This window comes from Phocoena sinus, chromosome 18 (assembly GCF_008692025.1).
Source record: "Phocoena sinus isolate mPhoSin1 chromosome 18, mPhoSin1.pri, whole genome shotgun sequence".
Lineage (NCBI taxonomy): Eukaryota > Metazoa > Chordata > Mammalia > Artiodactyla > Phocoenidae > Phocoena > Phocoena sinus.
The window spans coordinates 67,533,856-67,545,919 of record NC_045780.1 but is presented as its reverse complement, the minus strand read 5'-3'; the positions used below and the strand labels follow the sequence as shown (position 1 = coordinate 67,545,919).

General features: G+C 47.7%; 1 protein-coding gene and 1 long non-coding RNA gene across 3 annotated transcripts in view; one reads left to right on the top strand and one right to left on the bottom strand.

Moving 5' to 3' along the window:
* FARP1 (FERM, ARH/RhoGEF and pleckstrin domain protein 1) overlaps window positions 1-9,467 on the bottom strand; it is a 292,555-nt gene extending 283,088 nt beyond the window's left edge. Inside the window, exon 1 of one of the 2 annotated variants that reach the window (XM_032611162.1) lies at window positions 8,505-9,467. The gene's annotated coding sequence lies outside the window, so the exon portion shown is untranslated. Of the gene's footprint in view, window positions 1-7,845; window positions 8,175-8,504 lie in introns of those variants that run through there. The other variant, XM_032611161.1, reaches the window with a different exon arrangement.
* On the top strand, window positions 8,575-11,732 carry LOC116743050. The gene is made up of 2 exons (XR_004346665.1): window positions 8,575-8,712; window positions 11,213-11,732. It is a non-coding gene; the product is annotated as an uncharacterized LOC116743050 (long non-coding RNA).
* Window positions 11,733-12,064: the final 332 nt, after the last annotated feature.

Genomic DNA, 12,064 nt, shown 5'->3' with positions numbered 1-12,064 from the left:
AATGTTAAGCGGCAGATGAAAGATCAAATCTTCCAACCTGTCAGAACAGCTACCATCAAAAAGACAAGAGGGCTTCCCTGGTGGCGCAGTGGTTGAGAGTCCGCCTGCCAATGCAGGGGACGCGGGTTCGTGCCCCAGTCTGGGAAGATCCCACATGCCGCAGAGCGGCTGGGCCCGTGAGCCATGGCCGCTGAGCCTGCGCATCCGGAGCCTGTGCTCTGCAACGGCAGAGGCCACAACAGTGAGAGGCCCGTGTACCGCAAAAAAAAAAAAAAAAAAAAAAAAAAAAAGACAAATAACAAGCGTTGGAGAGGATGTGGAGAAAAGGAACCGTCCAGCACTGTTGGTGGGAATGTAAATTGGTGCAGACACTATGGAAAACAGCATGGAGGCTCCTCAAAAAATTAAAACTAGAACTATCATACAATCCAGCATTTCTACTCCTGGGTATTTAAAGAAAACAAAAACACTAATTCAAAAAGATACACACACCCCTATGTTCACTGCAGCATTATTCACAATAGCCAAGACATGGAAACAACCTAAATGTCCACTGACAGATGAACATATAAAGAAAATGTTATATATACACAATGGGATATTACTCAGCCATAAAAAAGAATGAAATCTTGCCATTTGTGACAACATGGATGGACCTGGAGGGGATTATGCTAAGTGAAATAGGTCAGACAGAGAAAGATAAATACTGTATTTTCACTTATATGTGGAATCTAAAAAACAAATGAATAAATACAACAAAACAGAAACAGATTCACAGATACAGAGAGCAAACTAGTGGCTGCCAAAGGGGAGGAGGGTGGGACGATGGGCAAAATGGGCGAAGGGGATTAAGAGGCACAAACGACCTGTTATATAATAAGTAAGTCACAGGGATGTAATGTATAGCACTGGGAATATAGTCGTTAATACTGAAATAACCTTTGTATGGTGCATAATCTATAAAAATATCAAATCACTATGTTGTACGCCTGAAGCTAACATTGTAAATCAACTATACTTAATTTAAAAAACAAAAAAAGACAAAATATTTTTTAAAAAGAAAGGTAAAGTCTTCCAATTAATATATCAGTCAAGATGCTTTAGATGGCAATAACAGAATTAGAAAGTGGGTAAACTTATGGTTTATTACACTAAGTCCAGGTCTGCATTATTTGGTATACAAAATTAGCTATTATTTAGTGTAGGAAGCTCCAGGTGCAGGAAGATCAGTGACTAAGTGAGGCCCACAGAACTCTGCTTCCACCTTTCAGCCCATCATCCTCTTGCCTTCATCCCAAAGCTAGTCACAATTTTGGCTACTGTGGTTCCAGGCATCACATTCAGTCCAGCCCTTGGGTCTCTCTTTCAGAGCACAGAAATATTCCCCAGACCCTTCTTCAAAGACTAGGGCTTCCCTGTTTGTGCAGTGGTTGAGAGTCCGCCTGCCGACGCATGGGACGCGGGTTCGTGCCCCGGTCCGGGAAGATCCCACATGCCGCGGAGCGGCTGGGCCCGTGAGCCATAGCCACTGAGCCTGCACGTCCAGAGCCTGTGCTCCACAACGGGAGAGGCCACAACAATGAGAGGCCCACGTACCGCAAAAAAAAAAAAAAGACCAACAAATGTTGGAGGCTTCTGAGAAGCACTTTGCTTAAGGACAAAAGGAGCGTGAAGAAGGCTGTGCCATTATTGGCCCGACGACACCGAATGTGTAAGAGTAGAAAGCATGGAGCTGCAGGAGCCCTTCACCGTAACAGCTAATCAGGCCGCAGCAGTCTAATTAACCACTAGGCAACAAGCCAGAGTGCAAAAAGCAACAAGCTGGGATGGCAGGGTGGAAGGACAGAAAGAACCTGGTTGATGCTATGAGCTGAGGCATCGAACCGGGAGCCCCTCCCTTCTTATTATTCCTTGAGGCACCTAATTGTTTGATGACTTTCACTGCTATTAGTCAAAGATTCTGTCACTGGAAAATAAGTGCACTCTTGAAGTTTCCTTGATGTTTTAGGAAAAGAGCACCAATAACTTTCCCAACATCACATTTTAACACCTATACTCCCAACTCCTGTTACCTTTGATCCCAATCTCTAACTTCCGTATTCTAAAATGTCATGGGGTTTTCCTTATACACATTTTTTAATTTCATTTATTTATTTATTTTTCTTTTCCATTCTGGATTATCACGGGATATTGAATATAGCTCCCTGTGCTCTACAGTAGGCCCTTGTTGTTTACCTGTCCTACATAAAATAGTTTGCATCTGCTAATCATCTCCTCAAACTCCCAATCCATCCTTTCCCCACCCTCCTCCCCCTTGGCAACCACAAGCCTGTTCTCTATTTCTTTGAGTCTGTTTCTGTTGCAGTCATTACAGAAATTTTAATTCAAGTCAAGCAATATTTATGTACCTTCTATGGGCAGGAGGAACAAAAATCAGGAAAACATACTTTCTGACCTGACAACAACGCTTGTTATCTGGTTCAGAAAATGAGGAGAGTACATAAATAACACTATAAAATTCATGCCAAAATAAGGAAACTCAACTCCTTCTACAAGCACCTACGTATGCCATTCCAACCTCTTTTTAGAATGTTACATCTTGCTTTTACCCAGGGCTCCATGTTTTGTATTGATTTTAAAAATATTCATTTTCCACAATCTTTCTGTGTGCTAAAAGAACAAACAATTCAATTCTGAATTTCAGAAATCTATTTGACCATAACTTGAAACACCTTGTTTCCCCAGATTTTCAAAATAAGCAAGGTTTTTTTTGTTGCTTTTTCATTTTCATGTCTTTTCTACTCAGTTTTAGTTAGGAAAGAATAGAACTGCTCCATCCCCATGAAGTAAATGGAGTCTGACCTCTTGAACACAGCAATATTAGTCTATGTCTTACACACAAAAATGTTATTTTTCCAAAGTTGAAAAAAGTCCCTGACCTTTAATAAGTTCAATAAGTAGACCATGTACAATGTTTCCCTAATAACTTTTGCTCTTCAAAAGATACCACTAAAAGAGGAAAAGATTAAAGAATAGCCTCGTAAAAATATTCATAATACACAGATCTAACAATGAACTTGTATATAGAATATACACAGAACTCCTATAATTGTAAAATAAGATGACATTAAGTATATGCTGTTTATTGTATGTCGATTATACTCAAAAGCTATACAAAACAATCAGACAAAAATCAATGAAAAAGAACGAAGTGTTAATGGACACGGCACAAAGGAAGATAGACAAATGGCCAAAAAGCACAGGAAAACTTATCATTTCCCTTTCAGGGAAATATAAAATTAAACCACAGGGAGATACCACTACACATCTACCAGAACGGCTACAATGAAAAAGATGGATAATTTCAAGTGTTCATGAGGATTACAGTACGTGGAACACTCATATATCATTGGCGAGGATGTAAAATGGTACAAACACTTTGGAAAAACAGATGGCAGTTTCTTATAAACACACACTTATCATAAGACCGAGCAATAAAAAGGAAAACAGATCTCCGCACAAAGACTTGTTCACAAATGTTCGTAGCAGCCTTATTCAGAACAGCCCAAACTGGAAACAGCCAGAGTGGCCAAGGGTGACCAGATCAACAAATTGTAGCACATCCAGACACTGAAATACTACAGGACAACAGAAAGGAACACACTGATAAGATGATGGAGGAAGGGGGAGGGAGGAGGGAAAAGAAGCAGATGGAGGTGGAGAGAGGGGAATAAAAGTAAAGGAGAAATTACATCTAGACCTAGTGAAACTGCAGCACTCCAAAGGATCCTAAAAGCAGCCAGAGAGAAAAGACAATTTACAAGTAACAGTTAGCCTGACAGTGGACACTGCAACCACAACAATGGAACCAAAAGAGAGTTGATTAATACAGAATCAACGATCCAGAATTGCGCGCCCAGGTAGTTTATCATTCCGGAACAAATTTAAAGGCACACAAAAACTGAGGTTACCCCCAAGAGATGCTCACTAATGGAACTTCTAAAAAATATATCTCTAAGAAGGAAAGGGAAAGTTATCCCAGAAGCCAATTTTTTCAGGTAGGTTTTACTTTCTTCTTCATGCACTTATTGTATGATTTTTTTTAAATGAGCCTGTATATTTTTACAATACCCAACTTTAAAGGTTAGCTTAAATTGCTAAATTAGAACAAAACAGAAATGAAATCAAATACCAAATTTTCCAATTCCCAGAACAACAACTTGTCAGGGCTGATATCAAATTTCCCTTAAAAACCTTAAAGAGTAACTTGAAAGGACATGAAAATTAGGTTTACTTATTCACTCAACAAGCATTTAGTAAAGGGTTTGCTATGTGCCAGGCACTAGACTAGATCCTGAATTAATATGATGAGAACAAAAAATGAAAGTCATATACTGGATTTATGAGTCTTCTAAGATACATTTATGAAAAGGCCAAAGTCTACACATAAAGTGGAGTTACTCTTTGGTGAGGAATATTACATAATAGAGAGTTAAAGGTAATCCAGTTTGGCCTGAGGCCCTTCTGTTTGAAAATGTATGCACAAATATGACCATTTTACACATGAAGTTAATTCAGTGTAAATGATGAATTCCCATATTAAACCGCCCATCTTGCCGTCTGATTTCCATCTCACATTAAATAAGAAAACTGCCTGAGTTCACAGGCAGCACTGAGCATGGGGAGGCACATTGTACCTGATGGTCCCTGGTTTATTTCACAAGTATCAAAGGCTTAGAGCACCCACATTTAATACGTACCAACTGTCCACTTCTGCTCAAAGCATCCATTTGGCAAAACATTTTTAACTGACTTAAACCAGGAGGAGGGCAGCCTATAAAAAGCCAGTTTCTCCACTTCAATATAAACAATTTCTGGGGGCTTCTTGATTAAAAACAAAGGCAGCATTTGGCATAAAAGGACTGGTGAAATCAGTATTTCAAATAATTTTGAATGGAAACCGTTGGGCTCTGCTCTTCCCAGACATGTGGAAGTGCTTAAGGCAGTAACCTGGCAGAAACAGAGGGTGAGGGGCCTATGATGAAGTGAGGCCACAGCAGAAACTCTAACCATTAAAAAGCAAGGAAAAAATTTTTTTAAAAGTTGATCTACCGCTTCCCATTCAACAGTCAGGCTTGGAGAGCCCTCCTTTCAATCAAAAGTACCAAATAATATGAGAGGTGCAGCCCCAGGAACCTTTAAAAGCCCACCCTCTCCCCTCCCAGGCAATGGTAAGCAACACTCGGAATACCTGTGCACCCAAAGTAGAAAGGACTTGAGTGACTGTATTTGGGGGTTATAAGAGCCCTTCTCTTGTCTGTAGCATCTTCAGTTCAAGGGGAAAGTGCATTTCACTAGGCAGGTCTCTGAAATAAGCAAGGCCAGTTACTAAAGCTTTTGCTGTCAAAGCTCTAGCCAAGTACCTACAAATCCATACAACTTTCCTCATCCTCTAGGAAAGCCATAATGCCGTCTTTCCTAAACTGTTCAGTATGCAAAAACTGGGCTCCTGTGTCTTCTCCAGCATTCTCTAACCTCCTCAAGGATGGAAAAAGGTTTTCTTTTCTGATGTCTATCACAGGCACCCTCCTTATAAATACATATCATTTTCCAAATGAATTAAACTCTTCTATGAATATTAGAGCTCAATGAATATTAGAGGATGAATCTCACTTTAAAAAAAAAAAAACTAACCCTTTCAATACTATATTCAATTCTTATCTTCTTAAAACCATTTCCTTGGACAGTTTCTTAAATAAAAAGCAAAACAAAAATATTCACCCAGGTTCCTCATGGTCTTAAGATAATTATGGCATAACTGCAACATACCAGAAGAAAATTATCTAGGATTTTTAAATCTCCTTTTAGTAAATGTGGCCCGCAGAGCACCATTAGTATTCTATTAAGACCTAAGGAATTCAATCCCTGTATAAAATTCCAGAAAAAGACTATGTGAAAAGGGACATTATAAACCTACCTTCAGGATTCCCACAGGGGAAGAACACCTTAAATGAAAAACCACACCCCAACTCACAGGGGGCACGCTGCCGAATCTGTGACCCTATGGAGCACAGCTACATCATCACCAAGTATTTCAAGTTTCTCGTCCACATAGAAGAAAGAAGAGATTCTGGGAAGCCCTGGGCTAGCAGCTCACTATTTCCACCAACACCTCACCCAGTAAGCCAGCCACTGGCCAATAATGTGTCTCTTCATTTTTCCCAGAAGCAGCTCTATTAGCCAGACATTCTAAAAACACAAACGTTTCATTGTGCTTGGAGTAACTCCAATATTGGTGCCTTGCTGCAGAACGGCACGGCAGGAATATAAAGTGAGCCATGTGTACGCTGAACCCACACGAAGAGCATCAGAAACTGTCAAACCCAGAAGACCAACCAACCCCCAGGAAAGGCTGAAGGTAAACCCGGGCCGGAAGGCTGTGGAATGTGGGAAGACAACCAAACGCAGGAGACTTCAGAAGGGCCTGCCTGATGGCAACAACGAGGACAATTTTTAAGGCAAATGTCCCAAAGCTCTCAGGGCCAAAAAGGCCTTTCTTCCTCCTTTCTGTCCTGTTTAGACTGAATAAGAAAAGACAATGCTGGAAGATGTTCTGGAATGGGCTTGGCCAAGTCACCACAAGCAAAGCGCTGTGAACCTAACCCACTGCTAGGCTGGGGTTTGGCTCTGCTGAAGACCCTGCCTGCTGGGTGGGGAAGATGAGGGTCCCCAAAAACCATGGCTAAGGGGGAACCGTGGAACAGGGGAGGGCGGGGCTGAGCAAGTCAAACCTGGGAAACTAACAAGAAAGACGTCAACAACAATAATAAAATGAAACAGCCAGAGGCCACCATGGTACTCCAGAAGAATTGGAGACAGGCTGAGCCGGCTAAACTATTCCACATGAAAGGCAATCTCTGCACATCTCAAGGGGCTGAGCTGATACCAGGGTCCTCGTTTCTTTGTGCGCCTCACCTCCCTCGTTTCTGGGGGATCCTGCACAGACTCCAGCTGGGCTCCAACTGCCATAAACGACATCCAGACTGATTACGGGGAACTCATGTTTTTCCCCTCAAACAAAACACACACACACACACACACACACACACACACACACACTCAAAGGTCTAGCAGGATCACACAGCTAAAGTTTCCGGAACTTAAATCGTAAAACCACAATCAGAAGTTGTTGTTTGGAAAGGCTCACCACAAAAATCTCTGTCCTTTGCTTAAAAAAAAAAAAAGGAAGAAAAAAAAAAAACTTTGTTCTTCATAAAGGTTGGCGGCAAAGAGGGACAAAATCTAACTTAGGCAGAGGGCGTGTTCCTCTTTGTCACCCACCGGGGTCCTCGCGCCAGCGTGGGCGAGCGGAGGGCACCCGGCAGCGTGGTGGCAGCGGCGCCAAAGGCCACCTCCCCGGTCCACGGTCGGTCGCAGGGGCCGAGATTGCAGCCGGAGGTCCGGAAGCCGCGTCCGGCGCTGTCAGCGCGCCGGGTGGGATGGGAGGAAGAGGGGGAAGGGCGCCGCGGGGCGGGGGAGGCGAGAGGGGACGCGCGCGGAGCCCGCAACCCGCGTCACCGGAGGTAAGAGGACGGTGCAAGGGGCGGCGCGCAGCCCGGAGGCCCCCGAGCTCCGGCTATTGTTGCCGGGCTGCCCCGGGCCCGGAGGGCGACTCTCCCGCCTCAGTAGGGGAAGCCCGATCCCACCCGCCGCGCCCTCCTCCGGGCAGGACCCGCGGGCCACGCAGCTACCTCCACCCGCGCCCCGGTCGGTCGGCTCCGAGCGCCCGACTCGCACAAGTTGCCGCCAGTCCGCCGGGATCATTGTTCGCCGCGCGCCTCCTACCTCCACGGCGCAGGCAGCTCCGGCTCCCACTCCCGGCCTCCGGGCTCCGCAGCTCCGAGCTCCCGGCGGCCGAGGGCGCGGCGACTCCGGCTGCGCGTGCGGCGGGGACGCTCGGCTATTAATACCCGCGGGCGGCGGCGGCGGCGCGGACACGCGAGCGGGGCTGGCGGTGGCCGGCCGAGGTCCGAGCCATCAAAGGTGGCGCGGGGCGGAGGGGAGGGCGGAGCAGGCGGGGTGGGTGGGGAGCGGGCTCAGGGTCGCCATGGCCGCCTCGACGCCGGGCCGAGCGCCACTCGCGCGGGGAGGAGCGGCGCAAAGCGGGCGGCGGCCGCGTCCCCGCCCCGCGCGCCAGCCGAGCGCCCGCAGCCCTGCGCCCGCGCCGGCCCCGCCGCCTCCAGACAGGCGAGCGGGAAGTGAAAGAAGGCGAGCCCCTCCCCGGGCCTGGGCCGGCCCCTCAGCGGGGGGAGCCCTGGCGTCGCGCAGCCCGAGCCGCGGGGACAGCAAGAGAGCCACAGCCCCCTCCAGCGTCCGCGCCCGCGACCTGCGCGCCGGCGCGCCCCGCCCCGCTCCGCCCCGCCCCGGGGGCAGGTGCGCCGAGGGGCCGCCCGCCCGAGCGCCCCTCCCAGGCCGGGCGAGCCCACCTCCGATCCAAGCCTTACTTGGTCCTACGGCTGCAGCCGGTCTCTCCGCTCGGCGCCGCGGGGCCGAGCGCAGGAAGCTCCGCGGAGTGCGCTGCGCCACCAGGGACGCGGCAGTCCAGCCTCTGTGGTTGAAAGCGAGCTAAGGCAGCGGGAGACGAGCGCACGGGCAACACCAGGAGCAGCTGGCGGAGGATCGGTGGCGCGGACTCTGCAGGCCGCTGTTGAGGTTGTGCAAGGGGGAGCCCCGCCCGGGTGCCCACCTACGACTTTACGTTGTCGCACGGACAGCGGCGCTTCGCAGGGACCCACGAGCACCACCCCTTCCCCGGGGCCACAGGAGCTGGCTTCCGGCACCACCCTGGGCTACGAGGGACTTAATCCCGGAGGGGCAGTTGTCACCTCCCCTCCCCCCGCCGCGGCCCCGCGTCCTCCACCCACCGCGAATCCCCCGACAATCCCCACCCCTACTCGCCCCCTCCGAGGACCGGAGCAGTGCCCCGCGAGGGAAAGGAGTGAAATAGGTTAGCAGGTTTGCAGATTCCTGTTCAGAGCTCCCGGAACTCGGAGGAAGGAGCAAGATTCAGGACCCAACAGGCAGGCACCTATGTGGGGAGAGTCCCTGTCCCCCCTCTCCAGCTGGGAGCTGCCGCTTTACCACCTCCATCCCCCTTTCCTCAGCCCCTGCTCTTGCCCTTTCTCCTCCTCGCTGTGGATGGGCCCACTGCACGTGGAGGGAAAAGGACGCGCGGCAGGAGATTAGAAACGAAAGCTACCCGCTGCTAGATGCCGAGGCTAATGGGCACCCGCCCCTGACGGCCGCTGACCCCAGAACCCTGGTCGTTTTGCGCCTTAGAGAAGTTTTCGACCTCCAGCCTGGAAGCAGGTTTCTTGGGAGAGGCCACGACTGAACTGAAAGAGGAGCAGGGCAGGGGTCCCCGTGGGACAGTGGGTCCACACGAGAACACGGTGCCTGAGAAGGACGGGGGCACCTGTGCGTGGCTAGTGTGAGTAGTTTCTGGAGCAAAGAGACATAGTTTGAGTTTGAGGTGCTGAAATGTTTTTTTTTTTTTTTAACGCCTGTATATTTGGAGAAGGTGGAAGTAAAAAGGGTCATCTGGGCCTCAAACCTGAAAAGAACAGCAGATGGGAAGTTTGTCGTTGAAGAGAAGCAATAGTGGGCTGGAGGCGTGGCTCTGGACAAACCATAGATCAGAGGTTTGGGTGATAAGAGTCTCTGAGTGTGCTTCTCGGACCTGTAGCGGTAGCAGCACCCGGAAACTTTAAGAAATATAAATTCTTGGGCCCCTCCCCAGACCTACCTTATCGGGTTCTCCCACCTCAGTGGGCATCGGAATTGCCTGGCCGGCTGATTCAAAGACCTACTGAATCAGAAACTCCAGGAAAGGAAGTCTGGAGTGGGCTCGAGAATGTGCCTTTCGAACAGGTTCCCAGGGGGCTCAGGGCCCACACTGTGAGAACCACCAAATTAGATTACTGGGTCTCAGAATCACAGAATCACATCAGACTTGAAGAAAACCCGCAACGCCCAGGCTTCACCCCAGCCAAATAGATCAGGATTTCTGGGGTGGGAACCCAGGCATTGGTATTGTTAAAGTTCTGGAGGTGATTCCAGTGTGTGGCCAGGTCTGTGGCAGACCTGGGATTCTGGTAAATGCAGATCTGGTTTAGTAAGCTTGAGGCACGATATTTCTAACAAGCCCTCCAATGCTATTTTTTCTTTTTTTTTGCTAGTCCGGGCACTTCACCCAGTAGCAAGCAAGGTGCTATGCCATACCTTACAGCTAAAACCGAAAAGCTTGTAGAAATCACAAAAAATTAGGAAAGTGACATTTACCCAGTCACTCTCTTTGGAAGACGTTTTCCACATGCTACAGTGTTTATTTCATCTTTTTTTTTTCCATCATCTTTCCATGTCTGGAATAAAGTTTGTGTCGTTTCGCTCTTAGCATGTGTATGATCATAATATTGAATGCATAACATCTGATGCTGGTGGTTTTTTTGATTTTGTTTTTGAGGGAAGGTGACTTTTAAAGGGCACAGTCTGGGGCTTTACAGGCAGAGGGTAGTAGCCAGTGGGGAAGAAGGAAAAGAAAGAGGAGAGCAGGTTTGGGGGCTCCCACTGGGAGAGCCAATTCCCCCAGTTCCTTCCAGCTCTCACAAACAAACGTTCCGGGTTTCGTACTTAATCTCATTGAAAGCACTTTTTAAATTCCTTTACCTAAGAAGCCAGGGCTACCTGGCCTGGAAAATCTGCCATCTGGAAAATCAACCCCTGAAAAACTGAAGTGTTTCCTTGTCATTCTGTGTCATTCATGCCTCGTTTTCAGATTTCTGATTATAAAAATGTATAATTACCTAGGTCCCCTTTATAACCCATGCCATCAGGTTACTTAGAAATCTTCCTGAATTAAGTAGTTGTCCTGTTCTTAACTTTTCCTTTTGTTGATTTTAGCTATTTTTTATTACAATAAATGTGTGTACATGATAAATTAAGAAATAATTAAACAGTGTAGAAGGGTATTAGGTAAAGCATAAAGCACATAAGGGACCCTTCGCCACATCCCCAATTTCACTTCTCAGAAATCATTTTCCCACCAGTCTTTAGTCTTTCAGAAACTTTCTAAGCTTAAAGAAGTGCGTGTGTGTAAATCTTTTATGCTAAAGTGATGACGTGTCACAGTGAAATGAAACTTCTTATTCCACAGTTACCATCCCCTCCCCCCAAACACACCACCACCACCATCACCACCATGTTTCTGGGTCGGAGAAGTCTCTCTGTTTGGGGCAGTGCTGATCTCTGGACATAAGACTATGAGCTGTCCGTTAGATGAGGACCACTACAAGCAAGAGGCCGCACAGTGACGCTCCAGCTGCCGGTCCCAGATCTTTCACCATCTCAGACCAGGAACCAGGAAGTGAGTAAAGAAGTGTTTTGGAGAGGGTTCTCCAGCCCTATCCCGTTCCTCAGCGATGCTGGCCACCCCCAGCCTTTTCAGTCCTGCCAGCTAAGGACACCATGAAGCAAAGAAGAGCCATCTCTGTTGTGCCCTTTCCAAATTCCTGATCCACAAAATCCATGATAAAATCATTTTATGCTGTTAAAGTTTGCATGGCTTTCTATGAAGCAAAAGATAACCAGGATACCCACTAACCAACTGTGCTTGAGAACGCTTACTTCTTACACTTTTGTTTTTTAAATGAATAAATTTATTTATTTGGGCTGCGTTGGGTCTTCATTGCTGTGTGCGGGCTTTTCTCTAGTTGCAGTGAGCAGGGGCTACTCTTCGTTGTGGTGCGTGGGCTTCTCGTTGCGGTGGCTTCTCTTGTTACGGAGCACGGGCTCTAGGCGCGCAGGCTTCAGTAGTTGTGGCTTGCGGGCTCAGTAGTTGTGGCTCGCGGGCTCTAGAGCGCAGGCTCAGTAGTTCCGTGGCATGTGGAATCTTCCCGGACTAGGGCTTGAACCCATGTCCCCTGCATTGGCAGGCGGATTCTTAACCACTGCGCCACCAGGGAAGTCCTACTTACACTTTAAGCCCACACTGGGTATTGGCAAACTT